The 17,766-nt window shown below is 50.8% G+C and overlaps 1 protein-coding gene and 1 long non-coding RNA gene across 11 annotated transcripts in view; one reads left to right on the forward strand and one right to left on the reverse strand.

Moving 5' to 3' along the window:
* The first annotated feature begins 5,422 nt into the window (after window positions 1–5,422).
* Window positions 5,423–17,766, forward strand: part of ZNF532 (zinc finger protein 532) — a 41,453-nt gene continuing 29,109 nt past the window's right edge. Inside the window, exons 1-2 of one of the 10 annotated variants that reach the window (XM_048931560.1) lie at window positions 5,423–5,503; window positions 7,340–7,449. The gene's annotated coding sequence lies outside the window, so the exon portion shown is untranslated. The other 9 variants (XM_048931565.1, XM_048931563.1, XM_048931564.1 and 6 more) reach the window with 9 other exon arrangements.
* The window catches only part of LOC125686975 (uncharacterized), a 149,342-nt gene continuing 147,575 nt past the window's right edge, over window positions 16,000–17,766 (reverse strand). Inside the window, exon 3 of the long non-coding RNA XR_007373955.1 lies at window positions 16,000–16,301. This is a non-coding gene — a long non-coding RNA (uncharacterized LOC125686975). The remainder of the gene's footprint in view (window positions 16,302–17,766) is intronic.

The following is a 17,766-nucleotide window of genomic DNA, read 5'->3' on the forward strand; positions in this document are numbered from 1 at the left end:
CCTGTGTAATTGTTTGTATTGTTCCCACAGAAGGGTGGTGCAGAAAGGCTTTCAGCAGGGGTCCAACCAATTTCTGTGCTTGCAGAGATTACACCGAGGCATGTGAACCTGTCTGACCACGCAGGGCTCAAATCGGGTTTTGCTGTTTGCTGCTCTACTGTCATCACAACTCAGTAACTCACCAACAGAACCATTTCCACCCGCCTTTGGTGAACAGACAGGTTGTGAGGGTATTTTCTCTTCCAGAAGGATGAGGGCCCTGCAGGCTGTGCCCTGGGCCCCATGGCACTGCTGGCCCCACACGGGTGGCTTCAGCCCCACTCTGCTGTGAGCTTCGGGCCCCTCTCCCTGGTGTGGAGGACACGACACGGCCCAGCACGTGGCACAGCTGCTCTGCTGCTTGTGTCCCCTAACACGGGTGTGAGATGCTCAGAGATGGGCGGCTCTCGCTCTGCCTCCATTCTCATTCTGATCCTTTTGCCCTGTCTCCTGCTGCTGGGGCAATCCTTTCCTTGTCTTGGGATCCACCTGCCTGCTAAGACAGCTCAGCTTGCCTTGGCATATGTGAGGGAGGGGAGTGATACGAACAGAAGAATGAGTTTGAATCCTGTCTCAAGTAAATGAGACTTTCTGCAACCAGCTCCTGCCGCTTTGCCACATCCCAGGGTGGGGGTGGATGCACATGGCTTTCAGCAGGCCAAGGCAGAAGGGTCGTACTGCTCCATCCTCCTTGGCTTTGCTCTTAATGTGCCCATGCCATCCTCGGGCTCTGCCCGCCCAGATCCCACTGCCGTCCCCCAATTCCTGAGCCAGGCTGCCTGCACTGCATGAGGCTGCCTGCACACGGAGCTCCCCTCTCCAGCTCAGCAGTGCAGCTTGCTGCCCGTGACACTGACTGCTATATCTTCCATGGATGTACAAACGCTGCGGGTAAGATTGTTCAAGAACATAGCACAGCAGCTCAGAAGGATCAGATGGCATTTCTTGTCACGGAGGAAGCCATCACGATCACTTTATGTATAAGCTACCCAATGTTTGAGGTGCTTTTAGGGGCCAGGTCCCACGTGGATACCCCTTGAGGAGGCAGTGCTGGGGAACCGCAGCAGCACGGGCTCTTCTGAAAGCAGAGAGGACAAAGCTGCTGCGGACCTGCAGTGGCGGCTGAGCCCTGCGGACAATGCGTGCAGGCCCACGGCGCGCTCCTAATCTCCCTGCACAGGCTGACATTAAGCACAATGCTGTCAGGGCCGTGGCAGGTGTGGTGGGACTGAGCATTGTCCCCAGTGACAGCGACGGATGTCCAAGCAGCCGTATCGGCCGTCCTGCTGCGCTGATGGCCCCACAGCGTCCCACGGGGGCTGCGCCGTCACCTGGGGTCCCAGCAGAGATAACTGCACCCGCCTGTTCCTTTGTGCCTAACGCAGCAGGGCCGCACCACCTGCCCTCCGCACAAAGCAGGGAAGCCCATCTGGGGCACAGCAGGACGATAAAGCGAGCGGCGTGGGTGCCCTGGTGCGTGGAAGCACTGGGGGATGTTACGGAGGTAGGCACGCTCCCCCAACGCAGAAGCGCTGCATGCTGCTTGTGGTTGGGTGCTGCGGGGTGCAGGAAGCTCACCAGGCACAGAACCACCTCTCTTCTTCCCTCCCATCGCCTATAGCAATGCCAGGGAGGCCACGGCCAGCACAGCAGGCACTGCCAGAGCCGAGGAGCTGTGCAGCACGGCATGCTCACTGCTGGCAGTGCAAGAAACCCACGGAGCTGTTAATGCCATCCTGCAGTGTCACTCTGCAAGCCTGCAGCGTTCCTTAACCCGCCTCCAGGCCACGGCTGCAGGCTGCCCTGCTGTCACACGCTGTGTTTTGTATAAAACAAAACTTCAGCACTGCAAAAACGCTCTCTCTCCTTCTTGGCCAGCGTGGAGAATTTCAGCCTTGAGAGAAGCTCAGAAAGGGCAGAGTAAAAGCACTGCCTGAGGAGGGCAGGGAGCAGCGCAGGCGCTCAGCTGCGGTTGCAGCGAGCTGCATCCTCCGGGCACGTGCAGGTGAGCACACAGTGCTCCAATAGCTGCTGATAGAACCATCTGCAAAGGGCTAATGGCTCATTCATTAAGAGCGGGAGCCTGCACAGCCACAGCCTAATCAGATATGGTACGATGAATAATTCAGAAATAATCCTCGCGTACTTGAATAAATATCAGGAGAAGGGAAGTGAAAGCCCCGTACATATGGTGCGTGGAGGGAACAAAACAGACATTCTTCAATGTCCTCCGCTGATGAGCTTCGTTATACGGATGTTAATCAGGCAGGTGGTCGATGCCTGAGGAGAACGCTGACGGAGGGGTTCCTGTCCCAGCGCTGGAAGGTGCAGCAGGCAGAAAGGACCACACTAACAGGTGCTCACAGAGAATCCATTCGCCTTGCATTCTGTCATTTACACGCGGTCCTGTTGTGTAATTAGCTGGCAACGCAGGTGGAGCTTTGGGTTTGGGCCCAGGGCTGCCCTGCTCCCTTCACCACGACGGGGCCAGCATTCTACAGGGCCGATGCGGGTGCTGAACGCCGTTTCCTTCATCTGAAATACCTGAACGAAGGAATAGCCCGGAGGTGGGCAGAGCACGGAGAGCACAAAGCAGAGCAGCACAGCTGCATCCCAACCCATGGCTGCACCAGGAGCCGCGGGGCGGTGGGACAAGGGCAGAGCAGGGCAGCTCCTGGCACAGCCTGAGCCCCTCAGCTCAGCCCCTCCTCGGCTCTCCATGAGCTTTACTGCCGTGCCAATACCTTTAACTTAACTCCAACGTTAAATAACAACAGCTTACAGCGTGGCTACAGTTTTCTCCCTTCCAAAGTCTTTCTTCTTATCTCCTATGAGACGAGTTTCTTTTTAACAAATCTCATTTTTCTAAAAGCAACCCTTGAGTTTTCAGTCCAAGAAATGGGACATGCATTAATAAAGGAAATTGAACTATTTTGAGAAGAAAATACGTAAAGAATAGCAACATAAGCATCTGAAAAAGCAAAGTTCAGATGTGGCGTTTGCTTTTCTAATATTTAATGTTTCAATATAGCGCTTAAAGGAAAATAGTGCCACTGCATTCCTAACACTGGCAGAAGGAAAAACAAACGTGCTGCATAGAAGGAGAACGCAGGCTTCTGCTGCGCTCTTGTCAGGAGCACAGTACAGGAAATTTTAAGATGAAAAGCCTACTGAAAGCAGCTGAAGTGATGGATAGTTTTCAGTTTCTGCCAGAAGCTATAGAACTGTTAGAACACAAATAAAGGTAGGGTTGAAAACATGGAATTGATATGCTACCCTTCTTGGATAAAGTAAGGGTGTTTCACAGTCAGGAGGGAGGTGTCAGTGAATAAAACAACAAACAAAACTGGGAGAGTGCAAGAAAAAGGCATCATTTGTTCCAACACAAAAAATGAAAGGCAAATTGATGTCTGATTGTGTGAAATCGTCTTCTGACCCAGCAGAGCTGTGATGAATGAAAGCTCTGTTTGCATTTGATATAGCTGATTCCGATACAGAAAGCAGAAATAACACGGCATGTTTTGCAGCGGTGGATTTCCAGAGCCCTAACATCCTTACCGAGTTAAATAATTAAGAAGCCATCAGCATTCGCTGCAGCATCCAAAATAGAATGATGTCAGGAAGTGGTAACTCCTTCTACCACAGGTTCTAAGGGTGGTGCAGCAGCACATCTACGGGGATGGCAAAGGGGGTCTGCGCCCCGCTGCACACCGACCGGGGCAGAACACAACAGCAGTGCTGCTCTGTGCTCCTGCTGCCTGCAGCCACAGCTGGGGGTTGGGACGAGAGGAAGGAAACGTGCAGGTGGGATCTCTGAGGCACAAGTTTGGCAGCTGTAGGAACCAAGCCTGCCTGGGGCCGTCCTGCACAGACCCACGGCTGACCCACGGGCTCACTGCAGTGACCCACACACAGCAGCTGCCCCAAAGGGATCCGGGGATGGAATGTGCTGAGAGCATCTGAGGCCTCATGATCGAGCAGCAGCGGCGCTGTGGGGACAGCTGCAATGCAGCGCTCTGCTGTTTTGTGTGTCTGAAGGAAAAAGCTGCTGCAGAAGGGCGGTCTGCCCAGCTCCGCTCACAAACAGTACTTCCAATCCTCTTAACTTTACTATTTGAGAGTTAAACGCTTGCGGTGACCAGCTGTTTTTTTCCCTGTGGGGATGCCAGAAACATATGGTCACAAAGAAACAGCCTGCCCGAAAGGCACGGGGACCTCTATGCCACGTGTAAGCTGTGATGCAAAAGCAGCAGAAGCAGCAGCTACACACACTGCTATGCCAGCAGACCTGACGCACCCGGCGCAGGAAGACTGCTGCTTCCCACCCAATTTCCTGGTTAATGAGGGAAAATTCGGGTGTTGCAGGGGGCAGCTGCAGGATGAACCCTGGGTGGTGCGGGTCAGAGGCCCTTCCTGGTTGCCAGCACAGAATGCAGATCCATTTGCCTTTAATGGAACGCAGAATCACAGAATCACAAAATGGCCTGGCTTGGAAGGGACCTCATGAATTTCCAAGCCCCTGCCACACGCAGGGCCACCAACCTCCACATTTCATAGCAGCCCAGGCTGCCCAGGGCCCCATCCAACCTGGCCTTGAACACCTCCAGGGATGGACGGGGCATCACAGCCTCTCTGGGCAGCTGTTCCAGCCCCTCATCACTCTGATAGCAAAGAACTTCCCCTGACATCCAGCCTCAATCTTCCCTCCCTCAACTTCAAACCACTTCCCCTTGTCCTGCCGTTATCTCCCCTTTCCAAGAGCTGATTCCCCCGTGCTGTTTGCAGGCTCCCTTTAGGTACTGAAGGGCTGCAATGAAGTCACCCAGCGCTGTGCATCCGCTACCGCAGAGGTTGCAGTTGAGTGCAGGCCGCTGTCAAAGCCCGAACTCGGTACAGCTGCCTCGTACCCAGTAAATGAAAGCGGCGTTCTGCTGAGTGCGGGGCTTCAGGTTGCGGGATCCAAATGACAAAACCCGTTTGAAATGACCCCGCAGGCCGGGGTCACGCAGCGAGCAGCCGCCGCTCCCCGCCCGCCTTGCGGCGCAGCACAGCGGCCCTGGCTCGGGGGACGGTAACCGCGCGGTGCCGCCAGCGCCGCCCGCGGCTCTGAGCGCTGCGGGGCGGAACGCGGCGCGCGGCCGGGCCGGGTAAGGCCGCCGGCTCCGTCGTCGAGGCCGCGACCCGCCCGGCTCTCCCCGATTCCCGCCGCCCGCGGAGCGCTGGGGCCGCGCGGCCCTCCCCGCCCCCGGCCGGCTCCCGGAGCTGCTCCGCAGGGAATCGCGCGGAGCTTCTCCCCCAACCCGTGCGAGCCGCTGCGCCCCCCCCCTTCGCCTGCCCCCCCCTCCGCCTCCCGCAGAGCCGCTGCCATTATGCTCCGCCGTCTCCCGGCCGGGCCCGGCGGCGGGCGGGCGGCGCTGACCGCGGCCGTGCCCCCCTGAGCCCCGCCGGGCCCGGGCCGCAGCAGGTGTGTGCGCGGGGGGGCGGAGGTCGCATGCGGTCGGGGTCACCTCCTCCTCCTCCCCCTCCTCCTCCCGGCCCGGCGGAGCGCAGCCCGCTCCGCACCGCGCGGCTCCGTCGGCCGCCCTCCCGCATCCCACCTCCTCCCCAACCCCGATCAGCACCGCCGCCGCGAGGCCGCGACCCCGTCCGACGCTCCGGAGGGCAGAGGGGCGAGCGGGGCCCGGCTGGGGCAGCGGTGCGGCGGAGGGGGGGAAGGTGCGCGGGGAGGGGTCGTCGTGCGGTCCGCGTGCCCGGGGCCGAGGCGGCGGAAGAACGTGGCAGCGTTCCCCAGCGCGGGGTGGGGATGAGGGACGCGGGGAAGGCGCCGGCCCTCGGCGCTCCCGGAGGGGAAGGCGGCGCGGGTCGCGCCCGGCCTCGGCTCTTAGTTACAGGTGCGGCTCGGCGGCGTCGCCGGGTTGGCGGCCGGCCGGAGGACGGAGCGAGGCTCGCGCGGAGACGGGGCCGGGCGCGTAGCGATGGCGGTCGTTGCGCGGAGCCCGGGGTGAGTAGCCGCGGCGGAGCCGCCGCTGCCGCGTGGGACGGCGCGGCTCCGCCGCCGGCCGCGGCCCCGAGGGCCGCACGCAGCGCCGGGGCGGCCGCCATCTTGTCGGGGTGGGCCGCGGCCTCCCGGCTTCGCGGGGCCGCCGGGCGCCTCGAGGAAAGCCGAGCGGCAAAAGCGAAAAAAAAAAAAGAAAAGAAAAAAAAAAAAGGCCGTCACGGCAGCCCTGCGGCTCGGAGGGGCCGGGGAGCCGCTCCGCGGGCATCTGTCCGCTGCGGAAATGGAGCTCTCGAGGGGAGGGAGGTGCGTGCGTGGGTGATCCCTGCCACCGGCGCCGGGCGGAGGGAGGGAAGATGCCGCCGAGCGGCCCCAGGTGTGGGGGCGCAGGGCGCGAGGGCGGGGGGGACGCGGCCGCCCCGGGTGCGGCCGTGGGGCCGCGCTGCGGCCGAGCCTGCCGCAGACGTCCCGCGAGCCTGCCCATCGCCCTGCCTTTGTTAGCCGCGGCCGGGCACGCGGACAGCTTTCGGCCAGGTGGTGGGAGGTAAGTGGGGGGAGGGCGGAGGGGAGGCGGGGGGCACGGAGCGAGGGGCGGCCGGACGGGGTCGGGGCTCGGCGGCCCCGCGAAGGCGAGCGGAGCTCCGCGCCTGACGGGGACGCGTTGGCAGCTCCGGCGGGGTTGCCGTAGCTTTTATGTAGGGTGACCAGAACCGGCTGGAACTGGTTTGAGGCAGATCGGCTCCCGAACACAATGCAGTCAGTGAGCTGCTACAGTGGGATAGCTTCCTCCCTCCATGGCAGCCAAAAGCAGAGGAGCTTGCAGAAAGATACCGTCCCCAAACAGTATGTGAATGCACACTTAGACACACAGCACTGGTATGTGGCTATGTAGTCCTAAAGGGTTCTGTCTGTAAATGTACATATTTGCAGTGGCTGAGACGGCTCGGGCTTTTTCTGCCTTTTTTTATGCTTAAGGAAGGGGCGAGAGCTTGAGATTTACGGCCCTTGTTAAAATAGTTTTGCTTTGCAAGGGTGGGACACTGGTTGTGCAGTCTGTTTTAAAACTGAACCGAATAAAACGGATGGAATGATTTGTAATTGTAGCCGTGCTTGCGACTGAAGAATGCTGCTTTGCATGCCGTGTTATTTGCAGGGCACTGTCGTGTGGTTTTCTTCTGGAGGGGATGTTGGGGAGGGGGTCTGAAAGGCCAAAAGGAAGCGATGTTGTTGTGGAATCGTGTGTGAAGCATTGCAAAGATGCTGCAAGGCGTACTCATTTCTCCTTTTTTCTTTTCCTCCTTGTAGGCCTATTGACTGGGGCTGCCTTTAACCCTTTCGTATTCGCGGAGGTGATCCATCTGAGGCAGTAACTGAGCGCTGGCAGAAAAGCCTCCCAGAGGTCAAGGTTCACAAAGGTGAGGCGGGTGTGTGAGCGTGACAGTGGTGTGCGTGCGTGGAAGGCAAAGCCGGCTCCTGGCGGCACGCTTGGCACGTTAGCGAGAGCGACGGCGGCGTCTAAGCGTGTTGGTGAAGAATTGCTATGAACCTCCAGGTTTAATAGGATTAAGGCTATTGTTTGTAAAGGCGTGCTGATACCTGCTCTGAACACGGCCGTTGCGATATCTCACACCCGGATGCGCGCTTTTTCGCAGTGCTGCGATAAAGGATAGGCCTCTGAGTGGCAATCGTAAATTGCGGACCACATGGCAGCGAACTGTTGGAGCTGTGTTACAGCAGTGACCGTCCAGAATTTGCTGTCTGGTTGGGCAAAGGTGGCTTGTTTGGCCGTATGTGAGTAACCCGACGTTTGTTTCTGAATTCAGGTCTTCTGTCTTAAACCTGTGCTTAATGTATCCTACGTAGGAAAACGTGCAGAATAAGGATGGTGTTGCTTAGGCTGCTGTAACCCAGGGAAAATTGTGCGGCAGCCAAGAGGAGAGATGCGTTTCAGAGGTCTGATGGAGCTCCAGTGGATTATTATTTGCATGAATTATAATTTTGTGCAGTAATGAAATAAGAATAGGAAAGCAGACGAGCGGTGATTCGGCTCCTGAGCGATGGCCACTTTTAACTCAGAGCAGTGGGTAGTGGATGGGATTCTTTTTTTTTTCTCATCTGAAAAATACATGTGTTCTTAGATGTGAGCTGGCATTCGCATCTTGTAGAGAAAGCTGGAGGAGTCAGAGGGAGAGAGGGAGAGGCAAGGAAGCAGTAATGAATGTAGCAAAGGGAAGAACAAAGGCTGTTAGAGCTTGCACATTGGAACACTGAACGTTTTGCCTTGGGGATTCTTTTGCCAGAACTGTTACTTCCTTTAACAGGAAATCAGCAACTCTAGAATCTTACGCGGTGTGATTTTCAAAAACAAAACCTGGCCAGTCTTGGCTGTGTTAGCTGGTTTGGTAATCTGCAATCTAGATAAATATGGAGGCAAAATGGTGAAAACGTTCTGTTCTGGCGTGATATGAGGGTCCTCCCCTCTGCGCTCAGCAGAGTAAAGTAGACAGTCTTGAAAGCCCTGAAAGACTGTGGGATTCGGGTAAGTTTTATGGTGGCTGATGGTAGACAGGGCGCCTGCATCGCATCAGTGTGACATGTACAAGGGAGCCTTTTTACTTCCGACTGCAGCAGGTTACATAAGGTACTTAGGTATTAATTGTAGGAAAGTGAAAACAGCATGCCAGTGTTGCGCTTGGGATTGTGTTTCCGTGGGGTTTAATGCAGCTGCAGTGTATTGTTTCTCAGAATCAATAGGGCAGTAGGTAGCAAAATGCCTAACGTCACTATGCCGGTCTCTTTCCATCTTTTCTGTGATTTGGATGCAGAGGTTCTATATTTCATCAGGCATCCATAGCAAAATTACGCTTCACAAGCGTGAGAAGTTCTCATGGCTTGATAGGAACTGTGCCCATCACTACTGTTAATGCATGCTCTTTTCCAAGGGCCAGCTAAAATGTGTGTAACAATGTGAGAGCACCTTTCGGGTGTTTTTTTCTCTCTCAACCAGAATAGTGAAGTGCTTCAAGCTTTAATGTACTTGAATGGCCGCGAAAATCAGCACATCTGTTTTATTTGGGTTTTTGAACCAGCTCTGCGCGGGGAATTTTTATTTTTAGCAAAGGAAGTTTTGAATTTGCAGGGCTTTTTTGTGGGCTGCAACGTAAGAAACCTGAATAGATGTGGGAGCCTGCAGCGTTCTTGGTGAGTTGGTGGGTTTGGGGGCTTTTTTTGTTGTTTTTTTTTAAGAATTGGAAGATTTGTTCGTGCTTTTCACTGGGTACTTTTGCACGCAGGCCAGCTTCCCTGCAGAAAATGCTGCTGAATGCGTGGGGGTTGGTCCTCTCTCTGAGCAATCGTGAGCTCATCTTCCATTGAGGCTTGCCTTGGGTGTCGGATCCTGAGGGTGGGGGAAGTGATTTACCACGTCTCCTTTCAATTAATCAACCAATTTTTATTCTTCTTCAAAATAATAACGGGAAATAGAATACAGGCATGCACACAGATTGCTGGGTTTGTATGCTTAAAATGCTTTGCCTTTCACAGGCCTGCCCATTGCTAGCATTGCCCCTGCAGGCCGTGCCTGGCCTGGGGCTCCTATGGAGGCTTTCTGGAGCAGAGTCGTGCTGTTATCCAAATTACTGATGTTGCAGTACTGGCTCAGTACCGAATCAAACTATGGTAGAATAGCATGCAAAAGAACATTGTGGGGGCTTAGCAGCTTTTCGTTAAGTCATCTTTTATAAGAAATTCAGGAAGCTACAAGGCCCACATTTTGGCTTGATGTATTAATGGCAGAGAAAAGTTCATTTTCTATGGTTTTTCCCCCTCCAGACATCCAGGTTTGTTTAAAGCAACTTTGTTGTTCAGCTTGCATGAAAAGACATGCAGTCAGATGTGAACTGGTGCTGCCTGCTGTGGGTGCATTTTCTGTCTACTCTTCAAATTTCACAATTTCCTTTAAAAAGAAAAAAGATTGAATGTGCGTTTCTTACACAGCTTATGTTTACAGGTTATGCCTGAGGTTTGTAAACTTGAAGCCTGAACTGGCTCTGTTGTTGCTAAGCAAGGCTTCTGTATCCAGTGCTGGGCTCTGCTTGAAACGACATGCTTGCAGCTGTTCTTGGGCTTGGGGGTAGAAATGGAAGGGAGCATGGACATTTTTCACATCTGTGTTGTGTAGGACCTGGCTGCATGCAGCCAGTTTTAGTCTCTCAAAATTAAAGAGAACCTATACGTATCCAGTTGTGCCACCTGCTTTTGTCTGTGTGTTTTTGTCACTGCGGTGAAATCTACATTTGTCTAAGTTGGTAGAAGTAACTTTAGCTGAAAAAGCAAAAACTTCATTCACTAATTCTGCCGTAGCAAAGTTGTGTCTTTGGGCAGTGGACGCACATGCTTGGGTGGTTGCATTTCACAAGGGAAGAGCAGCTCACTCCGTGCAGTGCCAGCCTTCTAAATCACAGTTCCAGGATGTTCTACCTGATGGTGGTAGGAGCTGGGACTGTGCTCTGGGTGCGAGGTTTGTGGGCAGTGTCTCAATGAGCATCCATTTGACGGAGCGCTCTGAGCAGCATTCGAGTGCTGTAACTGTGAGTATAGGTAGGTCTGAATGCTAGTGACTGGTTTTAAACTTCTCTCTGTTGAAGTGGTCAGGCACTTGAGCCTGTTGCCCTGAGAGGTTTTGGAGTCTCCATCCTTAGGGATGCTCAGAACCTGACTGGATGATGTCCCAAGCATCCTGCTGGGGTTGACTTTGCTTTGAGCGGAGATGATGCAGTTCAACCTTAGTTTTGATTCAGTGAAATGGCTGTTTTCTAAGCTAGTGAAGAATAAATGTTGAAATTCTTATGGAACAATTGATAGCAACATTGCTGCATTGAGCGGCAAAAAACCTGGAAATTTTAGCGTTTGAAATATTCTGGTAATGCTTTCCTTCCTAAGGCTTTTTTGAAGAGGAGGGAGGGATAAAATTGGTAGGAGGTTCTCCTAGAAACCCAGAAATACAAATTCAGATTTCTCTGACTTGTTAAAGTTTGTAAGTGGAGGCAAATCTGATTCTCTTTTAGTTAAGGGGACTCCTCTGTATATGTTGAAATAGCACAGTGCTTGATACAAATTCTGACTGCAAAACACACCAATATTTCAGAAAGATTTGTAAAAAACTAAGAGCTGGCACAGCAGCTGCCTGTAAGGAAAGTCACATTTCTGGAAGCAAGAATTGATTTCTGTGGCAGTAACAAGTCGTGGGAACCTCGATAAGGCAGAAGGCCTGCATTGTGTGTGAATACGATCAGCACTGCTGATTGTGGTTTGAGTGGCCCCTTGCACATCCTACTTGCCTGCTGAGTATTTCAAACCACACTGAGTCATGATTTGAGATGTGGTTCTCATTTCCTGACAGAGTTCTGCTGGTTGAGCTAGCGTGTTGCTTTTGTCTCTCCTTAGCTTTCAGAGTAAATAATAGAAAATGTTGGTTCGTCATCATTGCTCTTGTATGTTGCGTAACTGATGAGCTGCTTACAGGCTGTGTGTCAGGCTGACATGTGCCTCGGCTTAGGAGATACTGCTGTAACTCTTATTGAATCACTTAAGTCTTCTCTACATGATGAAATCTCTTGGCATAACAATAGAGAAATAAAAAATACGTGTTTTCATGCTGGTTCTGCTCATCTGGCTGTTGACACCAAAAAGCACCTTTGAATGTCAGCAGCAGTTTGTGGGCGGCTTGGCCTTCCTTGTGGAGAACAATGTGCCCCATCTGCAGCTGTCCTACAGCCCAAGGATCCACCATACTTAGAAAGTGGGAACAAATGTTTTCTTCTGTGTGCATTTTTCTCCTTTGGCAGAGGGGAAAGGTAGGCCGGTTTGCTGTGCATGGAATGTGGCACCTGGAACCAGCTCAGATACAGGGCCTGGCAAAAATGCCTTGCAGTAAAGCAAAACTGCCTACCATCCTTCAGAAGCACTGTTTGCTTCTAAGCTCTGGTGTTTCTCTGGTTGCTGTTTATGCCGTCAGGGATCTGAGCCTTTTTCACACCTGCACAAAGCATCGCTGTAAGAAAGCTGTGCTTCGGAATGGTCTCTTCAGTCTGTAGCAGAGGCTCCCAGGTGCATGCACTCTCCTTTGCGTATGCTCTCCCCTTTTTCTGGAATATGCCTTTGAAAACCTTTGAGAGCATCTTTGGGTTTTGCATCTTACCAGCTGGGATGCGAAGGCCGAGCGTGCTTGCAGGAATGTAACTGTTTCTCATCACATTCCTCTCCTGCTTGCTTACTGTCTTGTACCGTGAGAGTTCTCACGGGCGGGTTCTTGTTTTGACATAATTGCCCAGTGAACGCTCCCCAGGAATGTGTTATCAGATCAGCTGCAGAGAAGCGGTGCCTTCCTTGGCTGACACCTGGGCTGTGTTCTTCTGCTGCTCATGGAAGTCCTTATCCAGGAGATAAAGAAAGAAAAACATATGCAGTCACAGCAACTTGCTTTGAACAGAAAATCGTCTTCGTTTCTCCTCCAGCAGTTAATTCAAACCCTGCGTGTCAGTAACGTGCTGATGCGTGCAAAGGCATGGGCTTTACCCCCAAGGAGATGAACAGAAGCCACAAAGTAGGGATATTCTTGCCTGTCCCACAGCCTGTGATCTTTAGGTCTTTGGGCTCACTGGTGGTCTTAGCAGAAGTCATGCACCATCAAAAAATGGAAGCCTTGTTCCTCACAGCACTGCAGCTCTCTGTTGTACAATTCCTGTCAGCTGTATTCGCTTCAATCGCTGAATAATCTGGAAGGTAATGCTTGAATTTTCCAATAGCTTTTTTTGTTCTTGTTTTATTGTATAACGTAACTCATATCTTTTGACAGAAGTGACAGGAGTTCTTTCCACGGCGTTCTCTTGGTAGATACCAACTGACAGTCGAGAGGCAGGCAGTAAAAGGAGCATCACAAAGTGAGACCGCCATCATCTGGATGTGAGATGGCACTTTGGGCAGAGCCACCCATCTAAGAACCAACTCTGTATCGGTACCTCCAAAATTAGGGATGCTTAATTTGAGTTATAATCTGTCCAGTGTATTTCATATATATATATATGTACAGTATACACTTCAAGTTGTCAGTCCAGTGTTTTGAAGTGAATTTTGCTGTTCTATTACTTAGAAATTAAAAATGAAAAAGTGTGTGTTCCAGACAGCGGTGTTTGGGGAGGTGGGGGTCCTGCAGGTTGTTAACTGCAGTGTCTTTTGTTTGTCAGGTCTGAGGAATGCTTGGTTGCACACATTTTGGACCGTTTCTTTGTTTAATTCTGGAGAGCTGCATTTGTGAGGAGCACTTGAAAGTCATTACCACTAAAACTGATAATTTTGACGGCAGCCTCCCGATGGGATTTGTTGTTTTTTTTAACTGGCTTGTATATCTCTTAGCCATGTTGGGTTTTACTCTCAGCGCTTCTCAGAGAAAGCAGTTCTCAAAGAAATTCCAGTTCCTGGAAAATCACAGTTCCCAAGGCAGTCAGGACCTTGCCTCGCGTTCTGTTTGCAGCGCTATCAGGCTTCGTGTTGGGCACAGCAGGAGCAGGTCAGGTCAACTTGTGCAGCAGCCAAGGCCTCGGCTGGTTTCAGTCTTGGGTAGAAGGCAGAGTTTTGTCTGTAAGAGAAAAGGCTGGGGAAAGGTGTTTGGGTAAAAAAGGGAGCAGTGGCTTTGGAACCCTGACAGTTGTGATGAAAACTAGCTTAATACACTGGAAGTTACACTGATAGTCCAGAATAGCAAGTTAGAGAGAAATAAAATGTGAAGGTTACAGCTCACCAGACTCACCAGGTGTTTTCTCCTTTCTTGTTTGATTTGGATTGCTGTAGAGGCTTGCAGAATGGGAGAGGTTCTCTATGAAGGCAGCAGCAGTTCAGGTGCCCCCTGTAGAAGAAAGCACTCTGTTCTCATACTCTGGGAGAGCACAGGAGTTGATCTGTGTGTACCTGGGGGATACCTGCAGCTTCGGGCACTGTGCTCTTTGGATATGTTTAAGGTCTCAGCTTAAAGCTGAAGACCTCTGCATTCTTCTGGGATACTTTTCCATTTTGGAATTAACCTTAAGGAAGTATCTTAGTAAAGAACAAACGTGTCTCTTCTCTGCTATGTGGTTCTGCTCTTAAAGATAACCTGATTCAGTACAGTTGCCTTTACTTCGCATTGCTGCTGCTAAATGTTAATGACTGCAGCATATGTGATTGGAGGAGGTTTTGCACCAGCGTGTTTAGCAGAGAATCCATCCATGGATGGATGCATGGTGAGAGAGCGCTGCGGTGTATTGAACCATGAAAAACTGTCAGTTGAGGCTTTGTTTGTGTGTTCTGCCTTTGGACTCAAGAACCTTTTCCATGCAGTTCTTACAAGGACTTTCTTTGTAATGTTAATATTGTGTGTGTATGTGATTCTTACTGTTTGTAAACAACAAAAAGATTAACACCTTGCAACTGAGGAAATTGTAACCAGAGCATTAAAGTCGTGACTCAGACAAAGTGAAGCATTACATAAATACCACTGTCTTTTTTTAATCAGTCTAGGTATCAGCTTTAGCTCAGCATTGCTCTTCTGTGTGTGTTGTTACCACAGCTCTGATGGTTTGCATGGTAAGTAAAACATAGCAGGAGCAGATATAGGAACACTTTAGACATCTGTATTTCAGATTAGGTTCATGACGGTGCGTTCAGTGTGTTTTCTTAATTTGTGCTTCATCTGTGCACAAGTTATGCATCCAGTTGGAGACAAGGGATAGAAGTCAGTCTGGTGGTTCTCAGTGGCCTTCTGCTCTTGTCTGCATTGCTGAACTCTGGGCCGCCTTTCTTTTGGTTTCTGTCGGTTCTCATTTCATACCCTTTGAATTTCCTGCAGTATTTTTCTTTTCTTGTTAATACAGGTCCAGAAGTGAATTAAAAATCCAGTCATGTCTACACCACAGCCGTACTGACTGTCTCTCATTGTGCTGCTGACATGCTGTAGTTATTAGGTGGCTGCCTTTGTCATTGCATGCCTCTCACATGACTCTGAAATCCTCTGGGCAGAGGCTGGACTGAAGTCCAGGCTCCAGCACAGTGGATAAATGTGATCATCAAAATCTGTGATAGAAGAAGGTGGCTGCTGGTGCGTTGTGCACTGAATGCTGTGAGTTCGCTTTTGGTGATGCTGGGCGAGGGCTGAGCTGTGCTGACTGCTTTCCTCAGATCTGTCTGTTGGTTTTATCCCAGTTACCAGCTTTAAATGGATGAGGGCCAGAAACTTGCTGTCAAATAGATGGAGGGTTAAATTTTAAAATTAAATAATAATGCCTGGATTACCAGCGTAATGAAACAATCTTACGTCTGATAAATACAGTTTATAACTGTATGGTTTACAAATTGTAGTGAAATCTTAATAATGAGCTCTATTTCCAGGAAGAAAGAAATTCCGAGTTAATTAAGGAAGGTGAATTCATTAATTGCAATACTATAGTCATATTTCCTAAAAATCAAATAATGAGTTAATCTCCATAGAATTTGGTGTAATTAAAAGAACTTAGCAAGGCAGCATAACCATTAAACAGACCATGTAAATGATGCTATATTTATTTAAAGCAGCAAATGAAGTGGCAGCGTGGATTGCGGTGTTCTTTCCCTTGACGAATTTTCCCTGATTGCCTTTCTCAGAATCTGTAATAGCTTCCAGTCGGCCAGAGTTGATGAGTAGATAAATTTCACAGGTTTTTCTCATGTGGAGAAATTATGCTCTCCAAATAAGCCACATTTAACTGTGGAACAGAGTACTGTCCATCTTGATAACGATAGCCATAAAAATGTGCTTTTGACCGTAGCATCTGCCTTGTGATTAGTGGTTCTTGATCTTGTTGCAGCTGAATTCAGCAGCCAGCAGGTAGTTTCTGTCTATAAAATACCTCAAGATAAACCATGAGGAGGAAGAGATGATGTGCTGAACTTGTAGGATGCATTTCTGTTGGCAGGTGTGTTTCAGCATGGAAAGCAAATGGCATCCTGTGCTCCATCAGCAGAGGGGTGGCCAGCAGGGACAGGGAGGTGATTGTCCCCCTCTGCTCTGCTCCTGTGAGGCCCCATCTGCAGTGCTGTGTCCAGGTCTGGAGCCCCCAGCACAAGAAAGACAGGGAGCTGTTGGAGAGGGTGCAGAGGAGCCACAGAGATGAGCAGGGGACTGGAGCACCTCCCCTACGAGGACAGGATGAGGGAGCTGGGCTTGTTCAGCATGGAGAAAAGAAGGCTGTGGGGTGACCTCATGGCAGCCTTTCAGTGCCTAAAGGGAGCCTACAAACAGGAGGGGAGTCAACTCTTGGAAAGGGGAGATAACAGCAGGACAAGGGGAAATGGTTTGAAGTTGAGGGAGGGAAGATTGGGGCTGGATGTCAGGGGAAGTTCTTTGCTATGAGAGTGGTGAGGTGCTGGAACAGCTGCCCAGAGAGGCTGTGATGCCCCGTCCATCCCTGGAGGTGTTCAAGGCCAGGTTGGATGGGGCCCTGGGCAGCCTGGGCTGCTATGAAATGTGGAGGTTGGTGGCCCTGTGTGTGGCAGGGGGTTGGAGCTTCGTGATCCTTGAGGTCCCTTCCAACCAGGGCCATTCTGTTCCAACAGACCATTTGCCATGGGGTATAATGTAGTAACTTCTCACATAGCTGAGCTGAGTTGAAAACTTGGAGGCAGTGCTGTTGTTCAGTCACCCAGTGGCTCTTTGATGGCCTGTGCTAATCAGTACTGCAGGCAGCATATTGAGCTGTATTGAAAGGATGTTCTTCTGCCTTTCAGTGCTGATACTAAGGCAGGAGGGCAGGTAGGATGCTTCCTAACTGGGCGCTCTCTGACAGTAACACTAGTTTGGTTGAATACCATTTCAGATTGAATGCTGAATTTTGCACGGTCAGTACTGAACAGCCACAATCAGCTCTGCCTTAACAGCACAGATTATACCTGTGCACTGTTCTAAAAGAAAATGGGAAATTGTTTGTGCTTTCCGTAAGTGATTTCTTAGATCTGTACAAGTGATTCATTTTGCACAACTTTGCATATTCTTGAAGTGTGTGGAAAAGCAAGTACCATAGTGGGACTTACAATGTGAAAGTATATTCAAAAGTATTGCTTTTCCTTTTTACTCAGCGTTTATAAGGTTTCAGTTCTGAGTTATCTTCTGCATTTTGGAACAAGAAGAAGAAAAAAAAACGGTATTAGAGGTTAGCAGTGAATGGAAAGAATGGGATCTGGAAATTATCTGTGAGGGAAAGAAATAAAACTAAAGATCTGGTGTTGTTCAGCTTAGAAAGAAAACTGAAGAGGGAGAATGGAATTAGCGTAGAGAGCTTTTGCAGAGTGGTTAGGTGAATATAGAGCCACATGTAGTTCGTTCAGGTTGCATCAAGGGACATTCAGGTAATGCAGTAGGAAACCCACAGTGGGGGAAATGGTGAATGACTGCAGTAAATCGCATTGGAGGTTGTAGAATGCCAGGTCTTTGAAGTAGGTGAGACACCCGTAGAATAAGTACAAATACAGTAAGTCCTTTGTTGGAGCTGGTGAAGAAACAGCTTGTGGGCATTGGGGAACAAATATTCCATAACTCAGATGAAGTGGTTTAATGCACAGAAAACAATGCAGTGCTCTTAAACTGCTAGTAGAAACACATTTGCTCTGCTGTCTTCGAGAAGGCTCATGAGGTTGATAGTGCAAATACCAAGGAAGATCTAGACTTA

The sequence above is a fragment of the Lagopus muta genome, chromosome Z, assembly GCF_023343835.1.
Source record: "Lagopus muta isolate bLagMut1 chromosome Z, bLagMut1 primary, whole genome shotgun sequence".
In the NCBI taxonomy this organism is placed as follows: domain Eukaryota; kingdom Metazoa; phylum Chordata; class Aves; order Galliformes; family Phasianidae; genus Lagopus; species Lagopus muta.